Raw genomic sequence first — 13,313 nt, 5'->3', positions numbered from 1 at the left:
TGGACCTGTCACCTTTGGGTCTGTTGACTTAAATGCCATGTATAGAAGAACAAAGACAAACTTGGGGCTGGAGCTGATCCCCCTTCAGGGATCTAGGCCTCATGGGAGACTGGAAAGTGGAGGTTAAGTACCCCTGTCTCACCCAGGACCTGTGAACAGCCCTGCAAGGTCAAAGGGAATTTCGCAAATGTAATCACTCAATGACACCAAGACAAGAACCTCTAGACAACCAGGTTGAGCCTGGATTTCACAGTCATTATTTTAAGAGACAGAAGAGAGATACAGACCCAAGAGGACAGCACTCAAGAACAGAAGCAGAAGTTACAATGATGGGGTCACAGCCAGGATGAGGCCTGAGGCCTTGTATGTAATACCTCGGATGCGGGGTTTTCTATTAAGGCCCCAGAAACTCCAGGAACCACCCAGGAACAGTGCGGGCAGGAAAAAAGGCTGAACTCCCAGGGTTACAGTGGCCTCTGCTGGAGGCGGCCCAGGCTGGCATGTGGTCATTGCTAATTCACATGACTGTGATTTCAACTCACAAGGGGTCCTGGCCAAGGAGGGGCCAGGTGTCAGGCTGTGCCTCCCTGTGCTATCTGCAAGCCTTTCCGCTCCCCAGAGAAGTGCAGGCCCTTTGATCCCTTGGGCTTTGGCCACCATCCCAGGCACCCCAGGAGGGCTGTTCATTAAGCAACAGGGATCCCAGCCTTAGTACCTCACGTAGGTCAGAGGCCCCACAGCCTAGAGCCATAAACAGAGGCTACCACACATTTTATTTCTAAGAACATTTGGTTGAAAACTACCAAAGTAAGTGGGGTGGGGGTGGGCGTATGCCTTTAACCCCAGCGCTCAGGAAGCAATAGCAGGTGAGTTTGAGGCCAGCCTGGTCTACTGTGTGAGTTCCAGGACAGCTAGGGCTACAAAGAGAAACCCTGACTTAAGAAGGTGAGGAGAGGGGCTGGGGATTTAGCTCAGTGGTAGAGCGCTTACCTAGGAAGCGCAAGGCCCTGGGTTCGGTCCCCAGCTCCGAAAAAAAAAGAACCAAAAAAAAAAAAAAAAAAAAGAAGGTGAGGAGAAGGAGGAGGATGAGGAGGAGGAAGAAGAGGAAGAGGGAGAGGAGGAAGAGGGAAAACAGGAGGAAGGAAGGAAAAAAGAGGAAGAAGAGGGGGAGGAGGAAGAAAGGAAGGAGAAAACAAAAAAAGACCAAAAAAGAAAAGAAAAGAAAAGAAAACAAACAGAAAAACTACTAAGGGAGCATGAGCGGAAACAGGGTACCAACAGAAAAATATCTAAGACGCCCTCAGCGGGCTTTCCCTGTCTTCTTCCAGTTGTAGGGAAAGAGAGAAATCAATGCCAAGAATGAGGCCAGGAAGAGCAGGGGGGGAACATAGAGGGCTTTGCTGTCATTGAAGCATTAAAGGTGACGTCCGTGCGCACCTGAGACTACCTGCACACTGCCAATCCTTCAGGCAGAGGTACCTGCTGGCCGGCCCATGCCAGAGCCAACATCGGGTCTGGGGCTTTTCTCATTCCCCAGCCTTTTCTGTAGTCTCTTACCTCTCCCTTAGCAAGTTCCTCACAGCACTGGTATCCCAACGTTGTCAGTATGCCCCAGGATTCAGCCTCTGGTCCCCTCCTCCTTCTGAGATCCCCAAACTAGCCCCAGGGAGTGCCAAGACCTCTCCCCACAGGCCTGAGAGCTACTAGGATCTGAAGAGCCCACAGCATCTCCCATAGGAGAAGGAAACTGTTACCTCCCAGAGCTACTCCCGAGGGCTGCCCACGTGGAGTCAAAAAGAAACGCTACTCACTCAACAGAGGCTGGGGATGCTCACCTGGGTTTACAAACCACCCTCTCCAGAGCTCCCCAGAGAGAGTCTGTTTAAGGATCAGGTGGGGGGGGGGGGAGAACACACATATGACAGCTGGTGGTGAAAAATTCCCATGGTCAGATCGAGGGTAGAGGTCCTTGACTGCAGCCTGGGGACCCATTGCTGGTTTTGCATGGCCAGAAGAAAGACTAACCTTCCCCTGAGTGAGGGACCACGCTGTGCCTGGGCCCATGGCCAACACTCTATTCTCACTTCCTACACTGCCATCAGACTCTTTGAAAAATTTGAGATGACCCCCAAGTCCAGTTGAGTATGTTGCTAAGATCACAGCAGGGCTTGGCGGGAGACAAAGGTCCCTGGTTCTGGAAGACACTGTCACCTCTGGACCCCAGCCTGACCCACTTCCTCCCAGTGGCAGCTCAGAAACCCACCTGTGGCCCGCCAAGCCATACCTGGCAACCGGTTGGTTTCCTGGCTTTTCACCAGCTGTCTCACCGGGTGGCACGTGGTCAAGTAACACAATAAATTCTACCCAGAATCTACGGAATGCAATTAGCAAAGAGCAGAGATGCCAAAAAAAAAAAAAAAAAAAAAAACAGTGCAACAGGGCGGGGCCAAGACATCCACCCCCTCCCCCAAACTCCTGCAGCCTGGAGGCCAGGTGGGTGATTCAGCCAGCACAGCCTTGGCACCCCAAATCACCTTCCCACCAGCTCTGAGCTACTGATGACACAGGGAAAGATGTGGGTGGGTGACCCAGGCTCTCACTCAAACATTTCCCAGAGCCTTTCTCTGGGTTCCACCCACTCCGCTGAGATTACCGAACCCCATACAGACCATGATTCACTCCACGGGACTTAGCGCTGAGCTGCCAAGGTGAGTAACATCTGAAATCCCTTCAAAGTCAGGCTCTGGCATCCTGTAGTGTGCCAGCCTCCGTGTGTCCACTAAGGAGGAACCCCAGGGAAACACTGGATCAGCCAAGATTGGTCAGGACGTGGTCTCAGACTAGGTGGCGGCCACCAGAGGGAGCCACAGACCCGGCATTTCTTAGCCACTTGCAAGCTTTTCTAAGGAGCTCTTCCTGGGATGATACTGTATCAGGAAAGAAACTTATATACAGTAATTCAAAGTGAGAGAATAACTTCTCAACTTCTCAGTCCCCATAACCAGTACACAGCACCTCCTCTGTCCACACCTCTGTGCGCTCTCTCTCTCTCTCTCTCTCTCTCTTTCTCTCTCTCACATACACACACACACACACACACACACACACACACACACACACACACACACACACAAGCCTGTCCCCTTCTGTGCCCTGCTTTACAGAGGACCTCATCAGGTCACCCTAGGGGGAAGGTGTGTGGCAGCTTCAGTCCCACCAGCAGCCTCTAAGCCTCCTCTCTGTCTGCATCACCAGGTGCTTGTCTGGTCCAGCACCATACAGCTACCAACAGATGATGTTGTACTCTCTCCTGGTGGGTAGCAGTTCCCTTTGCATGTAATGTAAACTCTAAGAACGGGGTGTCGGGGTGATGGGTAGAGACCCCAAGTCACAGAGATGCTCCTATGCCCTCTGCTCTATGTGGGGAGTGGATTTTCCCCCTACACCAATGCTGGAGATGAACCCACGTCTCCCGCCCATCCAATCAGGTAAATTCTCTCTGAGTGGCCACAGCTCAGCCCTGTCCTATGGGTCGAAAATGATCCATTTTGTCTTTACCTCTGTGAGCTTAGCAGAATACCCAAGATGCCTGTCGTCCTTAGAAACTATGATGGCTGTGCCTCCTGTCAAGGGTTAATCTGCAGGTGAATGTAAAAGACACTGCCAGAGTTTTCACTCTGGAAGCCAGGGATAAAGTAGCCTAACCCCCAGCCCCTGGGGTTCTCTTAGGAAGAAGAGAAGGGGTTCGGCCTGAGGGACTCCCTACCATGCTAGTCTTGGGAGCGGAAACACAAGAATTACAGGGGTGAGTGGCTTCCAGATTATAGGAAAGCCAGAATGGTTTTCCCAGCAGGAACTTGCCTGTTAAATTTCCTGACTACTGTAGCCAGTTGGACACATTTCCTGCTTCCAACTGGGTTCTACCGATAAACGGGTCTTAAGCCAAGGACTCATGGCAGCTTATTAAAGCAGCTTCAGGAAGCCCAGTCTTACCTGTGGCTGTTCGAGCTTCCTTTGAAACCTTGACCCATCTCTGGAATCCAGAGTTTCTGTGTATGCCCCGACCCCTCACTGCACCCACCACTGTGCATCCCTCTACCTCCTGGCTGTCTTCTGAGGCCTCATCTGTAAGGTCTTCCTTGTGTGCGGCCCTAGTAAAATCTTAAATGAGATTTCAGTGTTTCTTGGATTTCCTGTCTGTCTCTGGACTCTAGGTTCCAGCTTCTATGATCTTAGGAAGGGCTGGTCCTACCTGCCTCACGTTATTGACAAATAATCCTGTAAAATTCGGTAAAACTGTCTTGGCCATGCCAAGTAGCCATAAAAGTTCCGAGCCTGTCGACATCTCATATTTATCTTTGAACAAGCGCTTTGTGGGACTGCCCCAGCCCTGGACCCCACCCCGAGGAGCCTTAGGTTCCCATCTGGAAATCAGCTTCTCAGGTCAGCAAAGAGCATCTTCCAGCTGCAGACAAATCCGCTCATGCCGTTCTGCCAACAAGTTGTTCTCTGAAAGAACTGGAAGGCGGCTTCATCCCACGTGAATCACAGGAGCCGTGGGCTGGCCCCACACAGAGGCCTCCGAAGCATGCAGAGATCAGCACCCATCAAAGGGCCATGGTTGGGGTTCCACCCCAGAAACCCGCCTTCCCTTTGCCGGGGAGAAGCTGCCTACACATAATACCAAAGCCCAAGGGGCATGCTTTCTAAAGTGTGTGTTTGTGAGCATACAAGATGCAAAACACACACCCTTCCAAATCACCCACCCTGGTGATTCGGCCCGCCATGCTTCAGGACAGACAGGACAGAAACAGAGGCCGTTTTCCTCTACTTGCCTGGCTGCTGGCCACAGGTCCTCCTCCCAAGCTCCACAACCTTCCTGCTCTGCAGCCCCCACAGTGAAGACAGTGAACGGCTTATGCCTTGCTAGGCCCAGCCTGCAGGCCCCAACAAAGCCCACTTTGCCAAATTAAAAGGCTGCTTTACTCTACATGGGAGCTGGGAATGTATTCCACACGTGGTCTCAGGGAGTTACAGAAAATGGGTGTGTCACACACAGTCCATCACATGTACCCTGTAATGGAGCCAAGGCAGGGATGGCTACCTCTAGAGCATGTTCCCCAAAAAAGTTAAAGTTGAGACAACTGTCTACTGTCCACCTATTCCTGGGGCCTCCCCCTTTACAAAGAGGTACCCCATACAGCTTAAAGAAATAAACTGCCAAGATGACTGTCACTCATTGACGGTTGCATAAAAGACATTTGGAGACATGAGAGAAAAATCCCCCTGTAGGTGGGATTTTTAAATACCCTTAAAAACATTTCTCAACATTGTCTACAGGGCCATAAATCATTTGGCCTTAGGGAGGTCTGTGATGGTTTGTATATGCTTGGCCCAGGGAATGGCACTTTTAGGAGGTGTGGCCCTGTTGGAGTAGGTGTGTCACTGTGGGCATGGGCTTCGAGACCCTCACCCTAGCTGCCTGGAAGCCAGTCTTCTCCTAGAAACCTTCAGGTGAAGATGTAGAACTCTCAGCTCCTCCTGCACCTTGCCTGCCTGGATGCTGCCATGTTCCTGCCTTCAGGATACTGCGCTGAACCTCTGAACCTATAAGCCAGCCCCAATGAAATGTTGTCCTTAAAAGAGTTGCATTGGTCATGGTGTCTGCTCACAGCAGTAAAACCCTAAGACATCCCCTAAGATTCATTCCTCCCAGGTGGGCAGGGCTAAGCACTGCCCCTTTTAGACCAGGCCTTGCTCTTCTGGTGTGAAAGACAGACAGACATACTGCCCAGAGGGGCTCAAAAGAGGAGAAGAGGGACCTGGGAGGCAGCATTTTCATGACTGCTCCAGGTAGTCCACACCCCTGACAGTAAATGACCCAGAGAACTGGTCATCCCTATTTGCAGAACCCACCAAGTCTCTCCAACTCTTGCACCCCACTTGACAAGTGTGAACCAAGCTGGATCTCACCCTCCTGAATTGGCAACCCTATGCCCCAGGCTCACCCAGGATGGTTGCCTGGTCTCTGCTCAGGGGAAAGGCCAGGACGATGACATAGTTGGGCAATAGACTCAGATAGACTTTACAACTTTTATTTTGTCTTTTTTTTTTTTTTTTCTGGAGCTGAGGATTGAACCCAGGGCCTTGTGCTTGCTAGGCAAGTGCTCTACCACTGAGCTAAATCCCCAACCCCGGGCGATAGACTCTGAATGGGCATCAAATGGCCGGTTCTCCAAACCGGTGCCTGCAAACCTACCATCCATAGAAGAGTGTATGTGACAGAGGCTTGCAGAGCCCCGTCTACAAAGAGCTTCCACCTCTGAAGAGGTGATGCATCAATGCCGGCCTTGGCACATTTGCAGAAGAGAAACAACTGAGGCTTAGGGGCCACATGTGACCTGGTGGGGGGTCCCCTGATGGAAGAAGGGGTTACTGGTGGCCAATGTAAAGAGAACATGGTCAGAGCTCATGCTGGGCTGTGGCCTGGAGTCCTATTCACTCTGCTGTACTCTCTGCACGCCCCTCCCTGCCCCCTCTGAGGAGTGGTCCTGGACAGGAGTACCTCAGGGAGGGCAAACCTGGGTCCTCAGTCTCCTCACAGACCTTGGGATGTGGTCTGTGGACTTGGTATTTAAAATCTTCTAAGACAGCTGCCCGAGAGTTCAACGGCAAGCTTAAGAGATGCTGCTGAAGGGGAAAAGTAGTTCTGGAAAAGGAGGGAAAGGAGGTGCAGCCTCTGGGAGTGACTGGGCTGACAAGAAGTCTCGGGGTCCTAAAGGTGGTGGCAAGGCAGTAAAGGTCAGACACATTCTATGTGAAAAATCATGGGAAAATCATGGAAGCCATGGAAAAGTTAAAGTCTGGGATGAGAGCCAGTGAAGTGGCCACACAAAATAGTGAAGATACAGCCAGACAAGGGGGTGACGGGTTGGATGACCAGAGGATCCATGGTGGGGCCATTTTCAAGAAGCAGCCTTTGCCTGTAAGTGGGATGGATAAGCCTGTGTTTACAGACCCACCAGTTAAGACAAAATTTGGATATCATATTATTATGGTTGAAGGGAGAAAATAAAATCACATGAAAGACTAAAAAAAAAAAACTTCTAAGAGTACTAACCATAAAAATAAAAGAGTTTTACTAGTCCTTAAAGAGTCGAATAAAATGTCCCTTTATCCTCTGAGTTCCTATCTCCATCTGAGCAAACAGTGCCCCCCTTCTTGTCCTTCTCAATACTGACAAGGTCAAACAAAGTTAGACATTAAAGGGATCCCAGACCCTTTCGGAAGGGAAGGGTTGTTGTTATTTTCTTTGGCTGAGTTGGTTTCAGAATTTCAAAGAAGACGATCATCTGTGGGAACAGCTGGCTTTCAGACCCTACCAGCGGTCGTCACACTCAGTATGGGGAAGGCTGCAGGGGCCTCTCTGCTCACAGAAGACATTTCCGGATAGAGTCAAGATGGTGGACAGAGGACTAGGCAGGGTGGTGGAACTCCAGTGTTCTGTCTTTGGTTTCTGTCCCGGGGAAGAAGGTGTGGGTCTTTCCCATTTCGCGGGCACCTTGAGGTCCTCCGAGCTCAGCATATAGAAGCATCAGAAAAAAGGAGTTCAATGTTCTCAGCCTGCACATATCCTGCAGTGCCCTACTTGAAAGCTGAGCTGCAGGCCCAAGGAAGCTTCCAGATCCGCATGATAGACAGAATGGAAGATGGCTCTGTCAATAAACCGAACAGATAGGGGCTGGGGATTTAGCTCAGTGGTAGAGCACTTACCTAGGAAGCGCAAGGCCCTGGGTTCGGTCCCCAGCTCCGAAAAAAAGAACCAAAAAAAAAAAAAAGAAAAAGAAAAAAAGACATGAAAAGTTGGGCTGGAGAGATGCCTCGGTGGCCAAAAGCACTGGCTGCTCTTCCAGAGGTCCTGAGTTCGAATCCCAGTGCCCTCTTCTGGTGTGTCTGAAGACAGCGACAGTGTACTCATATACATAAAATAAATAATTCTTCTAAGGAAAAAAAGAAACACCACAGCCAACGTGTGATGGTTGAGGTCAGCAAACCGGACATGTTACCTTCTGCTGAAGCTCTACCTTCTCCACTAACTCCACCTCAGCAAGATCCTGTGAGGAAACCTATCGCCACCAACCTGGCACCAACCTGCTGGGATCCTCCCAAAATCCTCAGCCAAGTGATCCTACCTACTGGTAGTGCCAGAAAGAGGCCTAGGGTTTTTTGTTCCTGGGCTCTACTTCTCAACTGGCCCCCCTGCCTTTCAGCCTGGGTCTGCACTAAAGCATTGAAAGCCAGTGGGCATGGTGGGAGGCGCCTGTGTGGGCAGATACTCATAGAGGTGTCCATGGGGCTCCGACTTCCTGGCTAAGGGAAACTTCCTGGGCTGGAAAGTACCTGCCGGACAGAACCATGCTGGTCATAGCAGCCCTCTCCATTCCCATGAGCTCAAGGGCACCCGAAGGAGAAACAGCTGCTGTCTCTGCTATGGCCCTAGAGACTGGAGACAGCCGCTCTGTCTCCCCAGACACTCATGGCGCAGGCCATCCAGAGCAGCAGGCCTAAACCACACCAAAGGGACACCCGAAGCCTCAGTGAGGACACGCTTCTCTCCAAGTCTTGAGGAGAATCGCATGCGGTTTGAGGGGCCTTGAGAAACATCACCATCTTCCAGAGCTCTCAGAGAGATCTCCCTAAGTCATACCTGGTCTGGCCTCTCCCTGGCTCTCACAGCTACCACACGGTACCTGCTGCCTCCCTAGTCCCTGTTCCATTAGGTGACTCAGTAGGAGTCACGGCTCCTTCCTTGTTGTCCTCATTAGCTCAATGAAGGCATCTATCCATCAATCCATAGTGGAAGGGGCCAAGAGCCTACTATGCTCTGTGTCAGGCCCCTCCCCAGAGCAACCTACAGACCAGAGAAGCCACTGTGAATAGAATGTATCCCTCCCCTGCCAGCCATCCTCCAGATGGACAGAGACACCTGGAAGTTAAATGACCCACCCTATGGACAGGTACTTAAGGCTGGCCGTGAACCAGATGTGGAAGGATCCCTGGAGTTTTGCTCTCCACAAAAGGTTGTTTCTACCCTTTTTGATGGATTTGACAGGCTTGCCCACCTGACCAAAGGCTGCCCTTCTGGACACGTGCTTGACTGATGGAAGCCTGGGTGTAGGGTTGCAGCCGGTTTTGTTCTTTGCCAAGAATAAAAAGTAAATACTTGCTACCCACCCTGGGACCCCAGGCAGAGAGAGAAGAGTCTGGCCCACATTCCTGGGCTTCCAGAGACTTAGCCACCCACGTTCTCCCTCTGTCTCTGTAACTAGACCCACCCGGGGTCACCAAAAATGATCCCACGCCTGCCCTGGGTGGGCCAGAGCCCACCTCCTTCCTTGACTGCCTGTCCAGGCTCAGGTGGAGAAGCCCAGGATATTCATTTTGAGTGAGCCCCTCAAAACACACAGGTGGCTGAGGTCCCAGGTAGAAAGAAAGGCCTCCTTCCTGCCTATGAATCTCGTCAAAATGGTCATCAACCAACAAGGGCGCTGCCAAGTCATGGACTAGGGTTCCCAACAGAGTCCATGTTCCCATCTGAAACCTCGAGAACACAGTGTTCCATCCACACCTCTGTCTCCCGCTCCTCCACACTTTCTGAATTCTAAGTCTTCTGCCAACCCCATCATACACCAGTTCCGACCGCCCATAGACCACAGCAATGTCGCTCCAACCCTCGGGCGCTGTTTATTGTTATTAGTTACTTTGGCTTTGACCAAAGACCTGACAGAAACGATTTTAAGAAAGAAAAAGGTTTGTTCTGACTCGGTTTCAGGGAAGAAGGGCCTGATGGAGTTCACAGTGGGGATAGGAGGTGGCGGTTACCCACGTGACAGGAGCGGGACGGTTGAGGTGGAACAGAAACAGAATCTTCAATGCTCTACTGCCAACCCTCCCCCCACCCCCATCCCAGGCTCTACTCCCAGCAGCTAGCTAAGCCTCAGCTTCCAAACCTTCCTCCAGGGAACACCTAAATCTAGGGACCTAGCATTCAAACTATGAACCTGTTGGGTATAATTCATATTCAAACTCAAACACCTTCTACCTTAAGCTGGGCCTAATCCAGCCCGCAGGGAATGCAGGTCGCCACCCTAAATACAACAGCAAGGTACACAAGTGTTAATACAGTGACCAAGGGTGGCCATGGAGAATGCATGGAGAATGCAGTAGGAGGTGGAGTCCAAGGGGGAGCCCTGGCAGGGGGCCTCATGTGGACCCAGTTCTTTAAGGGAAGGGAGGGAACTAACAGGGAGGCTTCTCCAGGCTCTCAGGCTGCTCAGGTGAGTCACCTCATTAGTCAGACCTGAGTCAGCCCAGGAGTGACCAGGTGCCAGCACATTCCTGAGTCTGCCCACTTCCCAGCACCCTCGGCCTGCAGAGGCAGCACAGGCTGGGCACCTGCCCCAGCACACCGATTCCAAGACAAGGAGAGGAAAGGAAATGGGAGAAGGGAGCTCAGTGTGTGGACTGCCAGAGGTGGGAGAATCCCCCCAAGGAACACTCCAGGTATAGGAAGCACAAGCAACTGAGAGCCAAGCACGGGTCAGAGGTCACTGCAATGTGCAAAGCCTTAGAAAGCTCTCCCACCCCACCCCACCCCCAACCTGGGTTTTGTTCTCACTTGTCCACATCGATACAGCTGGGGGGGACAGCTGGGGGGGACGGGGCTTTGAAGTCAGGGGTCAGCATGGAGCAAGAGGCCTCTTTGTGGGGAGGAGGAGGGAGTTAGAGAATGCAGTGTTAAGGACCCTGTAGATGCTGGTCACCTAGGTGAAAAGGGAGGAGGGGTAGGTAGGGAATACCTCCTTTGCAGAGTGTAAACTATGGGTGGGTCACACTGAGCCCCTCAGGTCCATAGCGACCTTGAGTAAGAGACGGAGTGGATAATGCACGAAACACACACACACACACACACACACACACACACACACACACAGCACACCACATACACGCATGCATGCACGCATGCAACTTTGGTCTTTCTTGGCTCCTGTAGCCCTCAAATAAACCACAGATCCCTGAGAAAGGACAGAGGCAGCCCCAAACAGAACTATGCTAGGTGAGAGGTAGGTGACAACATAGCCACTGGGAGATGAGCCCATAGAAAAGCCTTAAGGACACTGGAGCTGTCATCCAAATGACATTCTCAGCTAGTAAGCAGTGTCCCACAGATAAAAGACATCATCCTAGCTGGACAGTCTGCACACAGCCACTACAAGTTCAGCCTGTAGTGGCTGCCGTAGGCGCACATCCTAGCTCCAGTTTAGCCTAGCGTCCAGTGCTCTCTGACATCCAGGCAAGAGAATCCTGCAGGGTGAGCGGAGAGTTGAGGAGGGAGCAGGTGTGGGGGAGTGATGATGCTACACTACAGACTATCACGATTTCTCACACGGTTCCCTGAGGTGGAGGTAAGAAAGGCAATACTCGCCTCAGGGAAGAAAGGACAGACAGGGCTCCAAGAGAGTCTCTGCAGATACGGACACTACTGTGGGACTACCGCAGTCTCCATCCAAGAGGTAGAGTGGGTGGTAAGTCCCCAAGACTGCAGCTCACCCAAGGCGACATCCTCACCACATCCATTGAGGAAACCCATGGTTTCAAGAACATCACAGACAAGGGCACAGGATGATACCAGAGCCCTGAAAGGCAAGCTCACACCAGGCCAAGCCTGGTCGAGACTATTTCACGGCCTGTGTTGGAGAGAGCTGGGCCAGAGCCTCAAACTTGCTGTACAGAGTAGAATGGTCAGCCAACCTGTACGCCTAGAAGAAAGTCACAGCCCAATTCCCCAGCAGATGCTGTAGTTCTCCAGGCCATGTCTCCTCTGGGTAGTTGGCACCCCGAGGGACAGGCTGGGCAGCCCAGTGAGCACCCGGGTCCATGCTCTCTGGCCCATCAGAGTTTAAGCAGAGTGTCCCCAAGCTGACAGAACCTGCCATCTCTCCATCTCCAGATGCCGATCCCCACCCTTGGGGGCCACAAAGAGGAACTGACTCTGCCTGGGAACTTCTACCCTAAGGCACTCTTGGGTACCTGATGGCTTAGAGTCAAAGTGCCTGCCCACTCGCTCCCCCGATGGCCACTTTGAGAATCAGAGGCTGGCCATGTTATGGAGACAGACAGGGGGCATGTTTCTCAAAGTTGAAAAGAAAGTCCCTGAAACTTCCTCTAGGAAGGACCTGCTGGCCCATCAGGGCACAGCTACATTCTCCATGTTTACCGGGTCCTTTAAGGCTCCTCTGTCTGGTAAGATACAATGCCAAAGCTGCTACTGACCCTAGGCTAAGCCTTTTACACTGGGTGTGGCCCTACTAAGAGACATTTAAAAGGCCACACTCTTGCTTCACCTCTGCCACATGGGCCGTCCAGTCCCTCGGCCATTTGTGGATGGCTGGCCCTCCCTGGAACACTGGTCAGCCCAGGGCAGTAAGGGGTCTCCCTGTTTTATGGTCTCAAAGTACAGCAACTCCTCACTTAAAAGTGGAGGCTGGGGTCTGGCTCCTCCCTCCCTGCCTCCCCCAGCATGTTGAAGGCAGCCCAGGCTCAACTCTGTTAACTAATGCCACGTGGTGAAGCTCTCAGCCACGAGGGCCCTGCTCACACACTCGCTGGGCGGCTCCTGCGAGTCACAGGATACATTAGACATGGCGTCACCAATGAAAGCAACCACACGGCTTCGCTGTAAAGAAACTTCAACCTTCACAAAGCGCCCATCCAAAGCAAGTGGCTGAAGAAACTGATGCTGATTTACACCCAGGCCAGGAGCAGGCAACTGCAGAAACACCAGGAAGGAGGCGGGATGAGGCATACTCAACCATTTCCCACACTCCCCTATGCCTGAGGAAACACGGAAACCAGCCACAGTTGGGGAGGGACCCAGGCAACAGGTCCACCATCAGGGTAGGTCTTAGGGTTTCTATTCCTGCACAAAACATCATGCCCAAGAAGCAAATTGGGGAGGAAAGGGTTAATTCAGCTTACACTCCCACATTGTCACCAAAGTCAGGACAGGAACTCAAGCAGGGCAGGAACCTGGAAGCAGGAGCTGATGCAGAGGCCATGGAGGGATGTTTCTTACTGGCTTGCTCCCCCTGACTTGTTCAGCTTGCTCTCTTATAGAACCCAGGACCACCAGCCCAGGGATGGCTCCACCAACAGTGGGCTGGGCCCTCCCTACTTTAATCACTAACTGAGAAAATGCCTTATAGCTGGGTCTCACAGAGGCATTTCCTCAAGGGAGGCTCCTTTCTCTGTGA

General features: G+C 52.0%; 1 protein-coding gene and 1 pseudogene across 5 annotated transcripts in view; one reads left to right on the top strand and one right to left on the bottom strand.

Annotated features, from left to right (window-relative positions):
• The window catches only part of Col18a1 (collagen type XVIII alpha 1 chain), a 159,397-nt gene that overhangs the window by 74,319 nt on the left and 71,765 nt on the right, over nucleotides 1–13,313 (bottom strand).
• Pin4-ps5 (peptidylprolyl cis/trans isomerase, NIMA-interacting 4, pseudogene 5) lies at nucleotides 6,662–7,089 on the top strand (annotated as a pseudogene).

Source organism: Rattus norvegicus, chromosome 20, assembly GCF_021556685.1.
Source record: "Rattus norvegicus strain SHRSP/BbbUtx chromosome 20, alternate assembly SHRSP_T2T, whole genome shotgun sequence".
Lineage (NCBI taxonomy): Eukaryota > Metazoa > Chordata > Mammalia > Rodentia > Muridae > Rattus > Rattus norvegicus.
The sequence above is the reverse complement of the archived record's forward strand: the minus strand, read 5'-3'. Positions and strand labels throughout refer to the sequence as shown.